General features: G+C 46.0%; 1 protein-coding gene across 3 annotated transcripts in view; it reads left to right on the top strand.

Annotated features, from left to right (window-relative positions):
- The window catches only part of ptprn2 (protein tyrosine phosphatase receptor type N2), a 1,372,445-nt gene that overhangs the window by 86,330 nt on the left and 1,271,818 nt on the right, over nucleotides 1–14,297 (top strand). The window lies entirely within an intron of this gene.

A 14,297-nucleotide genomic window follows, 5' to 3' on the forward strand; every position in this document is an offset into this window, starting at 1 on the left:
TGCAAATGCTTCAGATTTGTCTTTTGCACTGATGTGCTGGGCTCCCCCATCATTGAGGATAGTGTCATTTGTGGAGTCTCCGCCTTGGGTTAGTTGTCTAATTGTCCACCAGACGTGGCAGGATTGCAGAGCTTTGATCTGATCTGTTGGTTATGGGATCGCTTAGCTCTGTCTACTGCATGCTGCTTCTGCTGTTTAGAATGCAAGTAGTCCTGGATTGCAGCTTCACCAGGTTGGTACCTCATTTTTAAGTATGCCTGGTGCTGCTCCTGATATGCTCTCCTACACTCCTCATTGTACCAGGGTTGATCCCCCACCTTGATGGTAATGGTAGAGTGGGGAATATGCCGGGCCATGAGGTTACAAATTGTGTTTGAATACAATTCTGCTGCTGCTGATTCAGGTTTATCATTCATTTTTGGATCTCAGAAGAGTGGAGGATAAAAATGGAAACTGCCAGTGAAATGGGGAATGCATTTTAGGCTGTATCACTTCTGTGTTGTTGTACTTGTAGGATTGCCAGGGCATTCTGTAAAAAGTCATAACCTCTGGATAAAGTCAACTAACAACTCTATTATTTACATTTACTTTGTACACTCTCCACAAGCCTCCTAAGCCAGCATTCTCTGTGCTGCTTCTCTTCCACTCAAGCCCATACCATGTGACTGTTACATCATCACTCTTACAGTGGGAGGGGTTGCTCTCACTGTCTTCAGTATTTACCCTTTACATCCTTATACTACACTTCTCAACTAGCACTTGCGGTATAACCATGCATAACACAGTGTACTAATGTATTTATTTATTTAGAGATACAGCGCTGAAACAGGCCCTTCAGCCCACCGAGTCTGTGCCAACCAACAACCATCCATTTATACTAACCTTACAGTAATCCCATATTCCCTACCTACACTAGGGGCAATTTACAATGGCCAATTTACCTATCACCTGCAAGTCTTTGGTGGTGGGAGGAAACCGGAGCACCCGGGGAAAACCCATGCAGTCACAGGGAGAACTTGCAAACTCCGCACAGGCAGTACCCAGAATTGAACCCGGGTCCCTGGAGCTGTGAGGCTGCGGTGCTAACCACTGCGCCACTGTGCTGCCCCATGACAATCATGACAACCAAGGTGATTGTCTGTAAGTGCTCTCCAACTTATCCTATGTATATATTGATCTCACAATTGCTGGATATGGACCACCTCTTTTAGTACTTTTAAAATTTATTCTTGGGATTTGGGTGACGCTGCTAAGGCCACATTTATTTACACCCCTCTTGCCCCTAGAGAAGATGATAAACCACCTTTATGGGTGGCTAGACCACTTCAGAGAGCGTTAAGTGTCAACCATATGGTGTCGACGAGAATCTGGTGTAGGCCTGACTGGGTAGGAGTGACAGTTAATTTCTTTGAAGGACATTGGTGAAATAATTGCATTTTTAAGACAATTCAACAGTGTTTGTATTTTTAGAACCCTTGCTAGCTCACAAATTATCTCTGCATTGCTAGTCAAATACCATTATCGCTAAACCACTGTACCCAGAATTAATGCTTCATGATACGGCCTAAGTGGCAAAATTGATAAGGAGTATAAATCACTTACAGCAGCAGTCAAAATCAGATATTAAATCCTACACAATACTTTATCTTATTTTATACCAGAGATATGGTATAAATAGGACACTCTGGCTAAATTTGTTGAATGTGCATTTATTACTGGGGGAGTTTAAACAACTAAACAGACCAGTAGCATCAGAAACTATTTTTTCTGTGTACCATATAGCAGAGTGGAAATATTTAGCACTGTATAAAATTGAACCATAGCGCAGCTACTTTCACATGATGCCAAGTGACTCTTGTGCGTCAGCCATGGCTCATTTGGTAGTCCTCCCCCTTCTGTATCAGAAGGTTGTGGGTTCAAGCCCTACACCAGAGGCTTAAGCACAAAAATCAAGGCTGACATTCCAGTGCAGCACTGAGGGAGTACTGCACTGTTGGAGATGCTGTCTTTCCGATCAGACTTTAAATTGAGGATACGTCTGCTCTCTCAGGTGGACGTAAAAGATCCCATAACACTACTTCAGAGAAGAGCACGGGAGTTATCCCTGCTGTCCTGGTCAATATTTATCCTTTAATCAACATCATCAAAACAGATTATCTGGTCATTATAACATTGCTGTTTGTGGGAGCTTGCTGTGTGCAAATTGGCCGCCATGTTTCCTACATTACAACAGTGACTGCACTTCAAAAGCATTTATTTGGCTGTAAAGCACTTTGGGGGTGTCCTGTGGACACGAAAGGTGCCATATATATGCAAGTCTTCATTCTTTTCTCTTTCTTTTACAGTGTCTGTGTCTCCAAGGCCATTTGGCAATTGAGTGGTGGGTGTGCAGCCAGTTCTTGGGGAAAGGGGATATTCAAATGCCTGGTGCTCTTGTGGTGTGCGTGTTTGATTTTCTGGTGTGACAGCATGTTCCAGTTGCTCATGTTCTTTTGCTAGTGTGCACCTAAATCCTTGGGCCATGCATGACCATGCATTGAAACAGCTCACTTCTGCCCATTCCCATGTGTGTTCCCATGGTAAGTGTCCTTAAAGGCCAATCTAGAAATCTTGTAAAAGCTGATCACCAACCTCAAACAGGCCGGCAGGCAACATAAACACATTGGTGTTGTAGCTGTTATTAATGCCACTGCTCACAGTTCCCCATGTATGTTGACTGCTCTATTACTGATATCGTAAACTTCCTCCTCCTGTTTCTGCAGTCACTTTGACTTTCATCATGCGTGCACAAACTGAAGACTCTACTAATGAACTTCAAAATTTTGTGTAAACACTGTACTGAAAATCATGTATAAAATACAGTAGAAGTCTTATAAAGTTGAAGGGATACTTCGGTATGTTAGTGCATTTATTAGCAACATAAAGAAGGGCATTTGGGAGAATATGAATTTCAAACAACAGGGATGGGGTAGGCTAAAATAAAAAAAAATCTGAAACCTGCCTCGATCCGGTTTTAAGTGAGAAGGGTTGTGGGGGAGGATTTGGGTGACTGACCCGCCCTCCAGAATGGGTTAGTTATTTAAATATGCTAATGAGGCTACTTGCCTGAGATTTTAACAGAATTTTCGATTTACTGGCTGCAGGCTGGTTTCCCAGGGCTCAGGAAACCCAGAAGCTGAGAATGGATGGATCCAGCAGGGATATCTGGAAGAATATCCCGCACTGTTTATGGGGTGAGGTTACTGGTATCGCACTCGGATGAGTTCTTCACAAACAGCTTGGCCAGAAAGGAGTTATCTGCGTTGCCTCTTCCCTTCCTCCTCGTGCTGCTTACAGTATAGCTGGTGGGTAGAACTGTCTCCTCATGATGGTGAGGCTGTGCAACAGTCATGGCACCCGCACTGTCACATACTGGAGGGTTCCACCAGACTGGTGCAGGCATTGTTTCAGCATGCCAATTGTCTGCTCTGTCACATTTTGTATAGCAGCATGGCTTTCGTTGTATAAGTATTGCACATGTGTGCATGGATTGCGCATCAAAGCCATCAGTCGTATGGTAACCTGTATTTTGCCATGGTGACTCAAATTCAGCTGTTACAATGTCTGCCGCAAAATGAAGCCATCATGACTCCTACCAAGGTGTTGAGCATTGATCTGCATGATCTGCTGCTTATGGTCACACACCAGCTGCACATTGCAGGAGTGGAATCTGTTTTGGTTCTGGTAAAGAGCAGAGTTGATATGCAGTGCCTGCAAAGCGACATGTGTGCGCAGTCAGTGACGCCCTAATCCATGGGGAAGCCTGAAAACCTATCAAAGCCACATTGTTCACTATGTCTTCTTCTCCCTGGCAAGAGAGAATATTGTTAGCCCTCATTGAGTAGAGAGCCTTAGTGACCTCCCTTAACACAACATTGGATGGCAAACTGCAAGATGTTGCATTATGTTCTGAAAGTAGCCAGATATATAAATGTTCATCGTTACAATCACCTTCACAGTCACTGGCACTGCGGTCCTACCCTGCTTTAAGGTTGCAGTTGTGGCTGCAACAGGTGGCAGATTTTAGTGAGGACATCCTTACTGATGTGCAGTATATTGTTCCCCACTGACGTTCAGTCTGAATGCCCTGGACGCATGTGGCCTCCTGCTGCAAGCGCTTCTCCCCCCTCCTCCTCCTCCTAGGAATTTATCCTGTTCTGCGCTTCCTCTGTTCATTCTCCAAGTTATGTTGTATTCCAATGCGATTGCCTACTAGTGCAACCGTTTGTGCAGAAGCCTTGAAGTCAGCACAAACATCTTTAGCACCTGCCACATCACTCCCTGTAGACTTTTGTGGAAAGTACCAATTCTTGTAGAATTGTATCAACAGCCAGAAAAAAAATCAGCCAGCAACTAACTGGCTGTAAGTTGTTGATCCCTTTAAATAGCGCTGGCGGGTAGTCCTTCCGGGACTGAACATGTGTTCCCCTGTTCAAGGGTAATAAAGGGCATTAGCTGGAGTGTTGAGCTCCAAAATGGCAGCGCTGGCATCAGCTCAGTGTTGCAAGCTGGTTGACATCATGATTTGCCTGTCCGGCATACATCCGGTGGCCGTTCACTGTGTGCACACTAATGCCCTCACCAATATGGCATCTGTCATGGTATGCTCTAAAAGTGTTCACATGTGTCACGAATGCCATTTTGGAGCTCTGAAGGCAATTGTAGCACCCAAAACACGAGTGCAAATGATTTCAGTTTCTTGCCTGAGTACTTTATGACTTTATTAGATAGTAGTTTAGTATTTACCATTGTGTGCTTGTGTCATAATAAGACGGCCTACCAACATCCAGTTAAACATGAATAATGGTAGAGGAGTTTTGACAGTGTATACAGCATTGCACTTAGAGTGAGCCTATCACACTCCAGGCATCATATCCCAGATGTCAGACTTCATAGTCTTTGTTCCAGACAGAAAGTGGTCGACAAAGCTAAAAAGGCAGTCATTTCTCGTTAGTTACTTCTGACCTTGAGCCAAGAAATTGTAAACCAATTCTTTGCCCTACAATTGACCTCAAGAGTCTGCAGGAACCTGAATTGTCCTATTTAGAACACCAGGGCCACAGGATGTACTTGAGCAGTGGCAGGCCAGATTAAACCTAAATCCATCTCAGCAGGTGCTACATGTTTGGATTCCAGACTACATGTGAGCAATGCCATCGAACATCAGCTATGATGTAGGTAAATCAGATGAACACTCCATACAATCACAGAAAAATATTATGGACTACGTATTACAGTTCTGTCTTGTCCTGTTAGCCAATCGGAAAGTGCCAGGGATGCCTCCATTTCTTGCTCCTGTTTATGTTTCAGCAGCGATTGCTGCAGCAAGCAGAGTCCACATGCCCTGAAAGAAGAATGTCACTTGCATTAACAATGAATGTGATTGTAGATGTTTTCCCCTGCTCCAGATTTCATATGAACAAGATTTCAATCCACACTCTGATCTCCTCCCCCACCAGAGCTATGAACTAAGGAATATTATTACCTCATTATTCATTTCATCCAAAGCTTATTTGCTGAGGGATACAAATTAATAATTTAATGTGCTCAGTTCTTATATTAAAGATTTTCGTTTTTGCTTGGAATAAAGAACACTACGGCCCTGAATATTGACATGGGAGGGATTTCCGAGCTGGGAGGGTGGGGTCAAGTTTTGCATAGTGTGAAGTTTTGACTGTGATTAAAGCAGGTTTAATAATCTCAAACTTAATCCCCAACTGCCCCCTGTCCTGCCTCTGTTAAACGTGGAATTGGGCAGGTTGAGGTCAGGTTTGAGATTTAAAAATTTTTTATATCCCATCTGGCACCTAATCCATCTGTATTTGGGAGTTAAAAATACACCCTGGGCATGATGCTTTCCATTGTCATTTTTGCCACAGGCTAGTTTCATCAGGACCAGAGAAGGCAGGCCCTGGCAACCCGCTCAAATGTGGAATGAGGTCAACTAATGTAGTTAAGCTAATTGAGAGCGCATTGAGGGCCATTTTGGGATCTTGGTGGGGGTGCATGGGATACATGTTGGGTCAGGGGAAGACCAGGTGCATGGAGGCAACAACACAGTGGGAGCCTGTCATGGCCACACCATTAACTTAGGTGGTGGCATAAAAGGAAGCACGGTTGAGAGGGGCGCTCAGCTGTTGGCAGACAGGTGCCATCGGGTGTGCGTAGGTTGCAGGTAGAATGGTCTGTACATGCTCGGGCAGTACAGAGAATGGAGTAAGGCTTCCAGACATTATACGGCGTCCAGCTGAGCGCAAGGAAGGCAATAGCTGGTAATGGGAGCACGACTCTCAGATTTTGGCTTGAGTGGCGATGAGGAGCAACATCCTCAGCAGCAGAGGCTCCAGCATGAGTTGGGCAGCAGAGAGGGATGAAGGGCAGGAAGACAATGGAGACCATACCCTTAGCATAGGATCTACCGCCGAAGACAGAACTTCCTGGACATGTCGGAGAACCACTGCCGCAGGAGACTGTGACTCTCCAGGCAGATGGTCACAGAGATTTGTGTCCTCATGACAGAAGACCTCAGACCTCACATCACCGCTTGCCATGCCTTGCCAGTAGCTATCAAAGTCACTGTGGCCTTGAACTCCTTTGCCTCTGGCTCCTTCCAAGGATCAGCAGCGGACCTTGGTGGCGTCTCGCAAATTGCTGCACACCATTGCATCTCACAGGTTACTGATGCCCTATTTGTCAGACAGATGGGGCCTCGCAGGCACAAAGGGTCGTGGGTTTCACCTCCTTCACTGGATTCCCCCAGGTGCAGGACATCATCGATAGCACCCATGTGGTCATCGAGGCACCAAGTGACTGCCCAGTCAGATGCATCAATAAGAAGGGCTTCCAGTCCCTCAACATTCAACGTGTCTGTGACTACAACAAGAGCTTCCTGCATGTATGTGCTTGCTTTCCTGGCAGCTGCCATGACTCCTTCATCCTCCAGGGTGCCTCAGCTTTTCATTCCACCTCACCAAACGACTAGGGGACAAAGGTTATCCCTTGAAGATGTGGCTACTCTCCCCTTTACGAGACGCCGAGACAGAGGCACAGAGGCACCTGCTCACATGAACCATTATTGAGCAGACCATTGGGCCACAGAAGATGCAGTTCCAGCGCCTGGGCCGGGTGGGTGGTGCCCTGCAGCTTACTCCTGCAAGGGTCTCGTGCATTGTGGTGGTCTGCTGTGCTGTTCATAAAGTGGCCCTTCAGAGAGGAGTGGACCTAGAAGAGGGTGAGACCCTGGAATGACACAGCTTATCGGAGGAAGTGGAGGAGCAGGACGTTGAAGAGACGGAGGAGGAGGAAGATGCAGAACACAGAGGTGCCCTGGCTGTGCAGAGAGGCGGCTAGGTCCGGCGCAGGACTCGATGGTCTCATCAGGATGCCGGCTATTTCAGGGATTATCTGATCTAGGCACGTCTCAGCTGAGCACTCGAGCCCAGGGGGAACAGCATGGACTGGAACTCACTTTGAGCTGCCTTTGAGAACACATCCATTGAAAACGGAGCCGAGAATAGATCCAAACTTACCCCCAATGAATGATACACATCTGTCCAGATGTTTCACTGTTTGCCCCTCATGGACCCTTGCTGCCCTTCACCACCTCTTTCCTCTTTTAATGTGTCGCCATTAAAGAACGGAAGCTCACATGTCTGACATCATGTGTCAATATTTACATAATGTGGAAAAAGAGAAAAAGTGCACATTTACAGGTGAGGCAAACCCCAGTGACCCACTCAATGCTCTGCCCGATGCAGCGGCCTCCACTCTCAGCCACTTCCACACGGTGTTCCCCCTGTGGCCTTGGATGAGGTGGAGGCAGCCTGCTTGCTTGTCTCTGCTTGCAGCTGAGATGCACGAGTTGGTCATCCTCGTCATAGAGGTTTCAGTGGGGCACCTCCAGAGGCTGATGGACCGGTGCCAAAGCAGGGGCAGCGTCCATCACTGGGCCCTGCTGCATAGATGGTCCCTCAGTCAGAGGGGCCAAGGAGGGCAATGATGACGATGATGCACCAATAGGGGTGGCACCTTCATCCTCCTCGGTGACAGCCTCAGCCCTTGGATGACTCTCTGGATGGCTGGAGGGGAGCACCAGCTGGGACACAACTGGTATCCACTCCAAAAATCTCTGCACCAAAAGTGCCACTGACCAGTCAGTGCTAGAGTGTGGCATGCATTCTGTGCATGTCAGTGCGTTGCTCCTACATCCACTTAGAGTGCTACTGCAAATGGTTGGTCATCCATGAGGTTGGCTATTCTCTCAGTGGAGAAGCTCATGCACTCAAAGTCCTGAGCCATGGTGATGCATATGAGCTGAATGGACTCCTCCATTCTCAGCCCATGACCTTGCACTGCCTCAGGGAACTCTGACATTGGGGACAGAGCTGTTGCTACTGATCTAAGTAGGACCTCATGTCTTGTGACTCCCGAGGCCCTGCATCTGCACCCAGCTGAGCATGGCTGAGTCTATCCTCCATCCCCCAAGGGGAACTGCCCACAGCTGCCTCTGCTTCTGTCACCTTCTCCTGCTCACTTGTGATGTACTTTTGATCCAGTGCCACCCTATCTGATTGCGTGTGAGGACCCACTGTTGTAAGTGTATCTGCACTGATGGCAAGTGCACTTGTAAAAAGTGACGGTGCTTGCTCTGATGTCTCTGTTTCCAGCGCTTGCTCTGGTTGCCATCACAGGACTCAGTCACTCCCCATTCACGTCAGAACTTGTGGGAGACACAAAAGGAAATCATGAGAATTAGCCTTGGAAATGAGAAGCCTCTGCAGTGCCGAGGCTTCCTTTGCAGCTGAGTCTTTGGCATGCTGTTAGACAGCGAAGAGTGCACTCCACTCCTTCATCTGCAGATTGCAATATCTTTTCACCCTCTCCACCAGGATTGCCCATCTCACCTTCCCTAGCTTGCTGCTGGGAGCTACCCTGGCAATTTCCATGGTTCCCTCCTTCGTGTCAGTTATGATGTGGAGACAAGACACTCCTCCTCCTGCCAGTGTCCTTTTTCAGGCATTATGAGAGCGGCTCATTGATATAGGAAGTTGCATGTCTCAGTGCTGGCAGGTCCTCATCAGCGCTATGGCTCTGAGCCTTGCTGAGGGGTCAGGAAGTGCCCTGGGCACCACATTCCTCCCATGTTCAGGAGCGACATGCACCCTCAGTTTCCTCAGTTGGTGTGTCTGCTGCAGGTTGAATACCCAGAGGCCTGTCATGAGGGTCTGGCATTGCATTTACCTTGCCAGAGTGAATAAGGTCTTTGATCTTTTTCCGGTACTGGACAGCGTTCCTCCTGACCACACTTTGGCTGCTGATGGTCTCAGCAACCTCAATTCATGGCCGCTTGGTTTGGGAGGGTGACCTTCTCCTGCCACTCTCACTGCCTTGAGGAGGACCTGCAGACTGGCATCGACCAAGTGAGGGGCAGCCCTGCCCCGGGTTTTAGCCCTCTGCCTTCCCTCTCCCATCACTACTGCATTCATTCCTTCAGTCAAACGACAGTTGCAGTAATAGCTGCTGTGATGTGCTTAAATTGGGCTGCACTTGCACAGTCCTGCCTCTATTCCCGCCCCCATGGTCACTAATGGACGATCCATCCTCCAGCCAGTTGGCAGCCTGCTTCCGTGAAAATCGGGGACTGTGACTAGTTTCCCTCCAGGGCAGGGTCGGAAATGGTCCCAACATTGTGACCCTGAAAGGAGAATCAGGCCCCCAATGTTTCTTGAGGCCCATTTCAGCTGGATAATATAAAAATTAAGTTGTTGGGCATCATTGTGTTCCGTGCCTGTGTTAATTTATCCAGAAGGTGTTAATTAGAACTCACTCCCCTATCTGGGGGTGGAAGGGGTGTGGGGGCTGGCTGATCTTTGCTTGCTGTACTTTTGCACTCAACCCAGGATGAGAAAATGACAACAGACTGTTGTATCAGAACAGGCAAGGTCTCTGCTCGGATTTCATTTAATGTATAGACATGCACATCCTGGCAGTGATGAGAACTGGACCCAACCTCCATTCGTTGTCACTCAGGATGGAGACAGAAAGTGTTTCTACTGCAAGACCGTATCATGGCTCTGAACTATCTGTCTGCAAGACTGGATTCCGTCATAGTCAACACTGCCTCACCTGCAGAAAGGTCTGTCTGCTCAGAGTGGTTGTTCAATTGGGATAAAGGGATAAATTAGAGTCACTATTAAGAACGTAAGAACATAAGAAATAGAAGCAGGAGTCGGCCATTTGGCCCTTTGAGCATGCTGTGCCATTCAATACGGTTTTGGCTGATCTACCTCAACTCTTAACTTCCCGCACTATCCCCGTGCCGCTTAATTCGCCTAGTGCCCAACTATCTATCTTGAATACACTCAATAACTGAGCATCCACAGCCCTCTAGGGTAGGGAATTCCAAAGATCCACAACCCTTTGAGTGAAGAAATATTTCTTCATCTCAGTTCTAAATGGCTGACCCCTTTATTCTGAAACTTTGACCGCTTAGTTCTAGACTTCCCCATCCAGGGAAAACATCCTCCCAACATTTACCCTGTCAATGGGCGGCACAGTGGCGCAGTGGTTAGCACTGCAGCCTCACAGCTCCAGGGACCCGGGTTCGATTCCGGGTACTGCCTGTGTGGAGTTTGTAAGTTCTCCCTGTGTCTGCGTGGGTTTTCTCCGGGTGCTCCGGTTTCCTCCCACAAGCCAAAAGACTTGCAGGTTTGATAGGTAAATTGGCCATTATAAATTGCCACTAGTATAGGTAGGTGGTAGGGAAATATAGGGACAGGTGGGGATGTTTGGTAGGAATATGGGATTAGTGTAGGATTAGTATAAATGGGTGGTTGATGTTCGGCACAGACTCGGTGGGCCGAAGGGCCTGTTTCAGTGCTGTATCTCTAAAAAAAAAAGTACCTTAAGGATTTTATGTTTCAGTGAGATCACCCATCATTCTTCTAAATTCTAGGGAATAGAGTCCTTGTCTATTCAATCTCTCCTCATGGATAATCCCCTGATCCCAGGAATCAGGCTAGTGAATTTGAATTGCATTCGCTGAGGAAACTATATCCTTCCTTAGTAAGGAGACCAAAACAATACACAGTACTCCATGTGTGATCTCACCAAGGCCCTATACAATTCCAGTAAGACTTCTTCACTCTTGTACTCTTTGTAATAAAAGCTAATATGCCATTTGCTTTCCTAATTGCTAGTAAAGGTCTGATTTAGTGACTTGAATGTGAGTAGCTAACTTTTTGGGATCAGGTATCTTCCTGGGTGATTTTAACCTCTACACTAATGTATACTCGGGTTTACTCATTTTAGCAATAGCTCATTGTCCTTCAGAAGTGCAAGTAGAACTGTTGAGAATTACCATTGTGTAATAGAGCAACTCTTTGAAATAGATAGTGCTTAATTTTCCAGCTAAATACATTAAAATATAAGTAGACTCTAGATGATGCAGTGGGTCAGCTTACTGCCCTTTCACCCCAAAACGTGGATCAATCTAACGTCAAGACTGATGTGATGAAGGTCTTCTCTTCTGCAGGCTGTAAAGATTTGGCATGAAATTAGTTTTGATGGTCTGAACCCATTTATGAGTTGATGTGGTTTGACAGCACAAAAATAGAATCAGAATCAGAATGGTAACAGGACAGAAGGAGGGAAGTCTGCCCATCATCAGCTGGCTCTCTGTCAAATCTACTCAGCTAGTCTCATTCCCTTGCCTTTTCCCAGTAGCCCCGCAAGTTTTGTCTCTTCAAATAATTACTCAATTCCCCTTTGAAAGCCACTATTGAATCTGCCTCCACAACACTCTCAGGCAGTGCATTCCAGGTCCTAACCACTTGCTGCTTAAAAAAGTTTTTCCTCATGTTGCCGTTGCTTCTTTTGCCAATCACTTAAATCAGTGTCCTCTGGTTCTCGATCCTTCTGCTAATGAGTAAACTTTCCCCCTATCTACTCTCTCTAGACCCCTCATGATTTTGAAACTTGTTATGACTGAAGTGGGAGGAGTGCACTGTCTTTTCTAGTTCCAGAATAAAATACACCAACCAGGTTTCTTTAATAAGCAACAAAATGATCAGTTTATTATAAAACAAGACTTATCCAGTAAAGAAGCAAAGCATTAACACAAAGATTGAAGTATGAAAGTTCCCTCTTTAAATACCCTACACACACACACTGGAAAAAAAAAAGAAATTCTCTCCGCAGAGGTCCTTTGCAAATAAAAGACAAGAAAAGGAATACTTTGGCCAAATACTTGCTAATTCTTGAAGAAAAAAAGAGAAGATATGGAAGGATGTCAGTTGTCCCTTTTGGTCTGGCCTCCGGGTATACGGAGATGAGTCACTGGGATCTTTTCAGAAGCAGTTCATCCTGGAGATGTCAAGAAGTAGTCTGGTAGGCTTTCCAGGAGAAATGTGGCATCAGGGGTTTCAGTTATCACACTCTGGATTCACAGGGTTTTTTCAAAGTGGGAGAGAAAGAGGAGCTGACACACTGGATTTCTCCAGGTCTCTTAGAGAGGTGCAGGAAAGATGAGCTGGGGGTTTATTTTTCAACAGGCTACGAAACCAACTGCTTTTCAACACTGTCCATACTCCAAATTGAACCAAAACAATATCTCAGAAGCTAAACCAATTCCTGACCCTCATAAATCTTGACTTGTCACTTCCCTGTAAACATCTTCCCCAAGTTACCAATTTTTCTATTGTTTATTGAGCTTAAGGCGTGTGATATCCAGTCAAGGTTTGTTTTCAAACAAGACCTCTCAGTGCCATTTCAGTGAACTTACAACAAAAAACAAAGTCAAGCATCTGTGAAATCTTCAGACTTCCAAAAAGCATCCATTTCCAAAATTTAAATACAAGTCCTCAAAAAAAATTTCACAAAAAATGGAAGCACTTTCATAGCAACCTCTATCAAATCTCCTCTCAATCTTCTCTAAGGAGAACAACCCCAGCTTCACCAATCTATCCAGTCTATTCAGTTTGGCACCACTGTTATTGAGAAAAGCTACAATGGGAAATGGAAATATTGTATATAATATATAATAGATAATGTAAAAATAACCACTGCAGAAGCTGGAAATCTGAAATAAAAACATAAAATGGTGGAAATACTGAGCAGGCCTGGTAGTATCTGTGGAGAGAGAAACAGACTTAATGTTTCAGGCTGTGACCTTTCATCAGAACAGGAAAAGTTAGAAATGTGATAGGATTTGAGCAAATGAACGGGGGGAGGATGGGGAAAAGAACAAAAGGAAAGGTCTGTGATAGGGTGGAGAGCAGAAGAGATGAAATGACAAAAGATTTCATGGTGCAAGGCCAAAGGGAGTGGTAATGAGACAAGTAAAGAAACAAAAGGTGTGTCTAGAGGAGATTTGAATGACATGGTCATGAGTAGCTACCATGTAAAAGCAAAATAAAAAATTATGAGGGAAATGAGAGTAAAAAAACCAAACCAACAAAGAAAAAGGAAATAAAATGGGGGAAGAGTATACAATATAAAATTGTTGAACTCAGTGTTGAGTCTGGAAGGCTGTAAAGTGCCCAGTTGAAAGATGAGGTGATGTTCCTTCAGCTTGCATTGGACTTCATTGGAACACTGTAGCAGGCCAAGGACAGAAAGGTCAAGAGTGAGGACAAGGTTTTTTATTCATTTCATGGGATGTGGGCATTCCTTGCCCATCCCTAATTGCCCTTCAGAAAATCGTGGTGAGCTGCCTTCTTGAACCATTGCAGTCCATCTGGTGTGGGTATACCCACAGTGCTGTTAGGGAGGGAATTCCAGGATTTTGATCCGGTGACAGTGAAGGAACGGCAATACAGTTCCAAGTCAGGATGGTGTGTGGCTTGGAGGGGAACTTGGAGATGGTGGTGTTCCCAAGCGTCTGCTGCCCTTGTCTTTCTAGGTAGAAGAGATCACAGGTTTGGAAGGTGCTGTCGAAGGAGCCTTGGTAAGTTGCTACAGTGCACCTTGCTGCCACTGTGCGTCGATGGTGGAGGGAGTGAATGTCGAAGGTGGTGGATCAAGTGGACTGCTTTGTCTTGGATGATGTCGAGCTTCTTGAGCGTTGTTGGAGCTGCACCCATCCAGGCAAGTGGACAGTATTCCATCATACTCCTGACTTGTGGACAGGCTTTGGGGAGCCAGGAGGTGGGTTATTTACCACAGAATTCCCAGCCTCTTACCTGCTCTTGTCGCCACATCTTCCTTTGTGCTAGTTATGACTCCTACCAGTGGGGAGTTTTCCCCCTGATTTGCATTGA

This window comes from Heterodontus francisci, chromosome 2 (assembly GCF_036365525.1).
Source record: "Heterodontus francisci isolate sHetFra1 chromosome 2, sHetFra1.hap1, whole genome shotgun sequence".
NCBI classification, from domain to species: Eukaryota; Metazoa; Chordata; class Chondrichthyes; order Heterodontiformes; family Heterodontidae; genus Heterodontus; species Heterodontus francisci.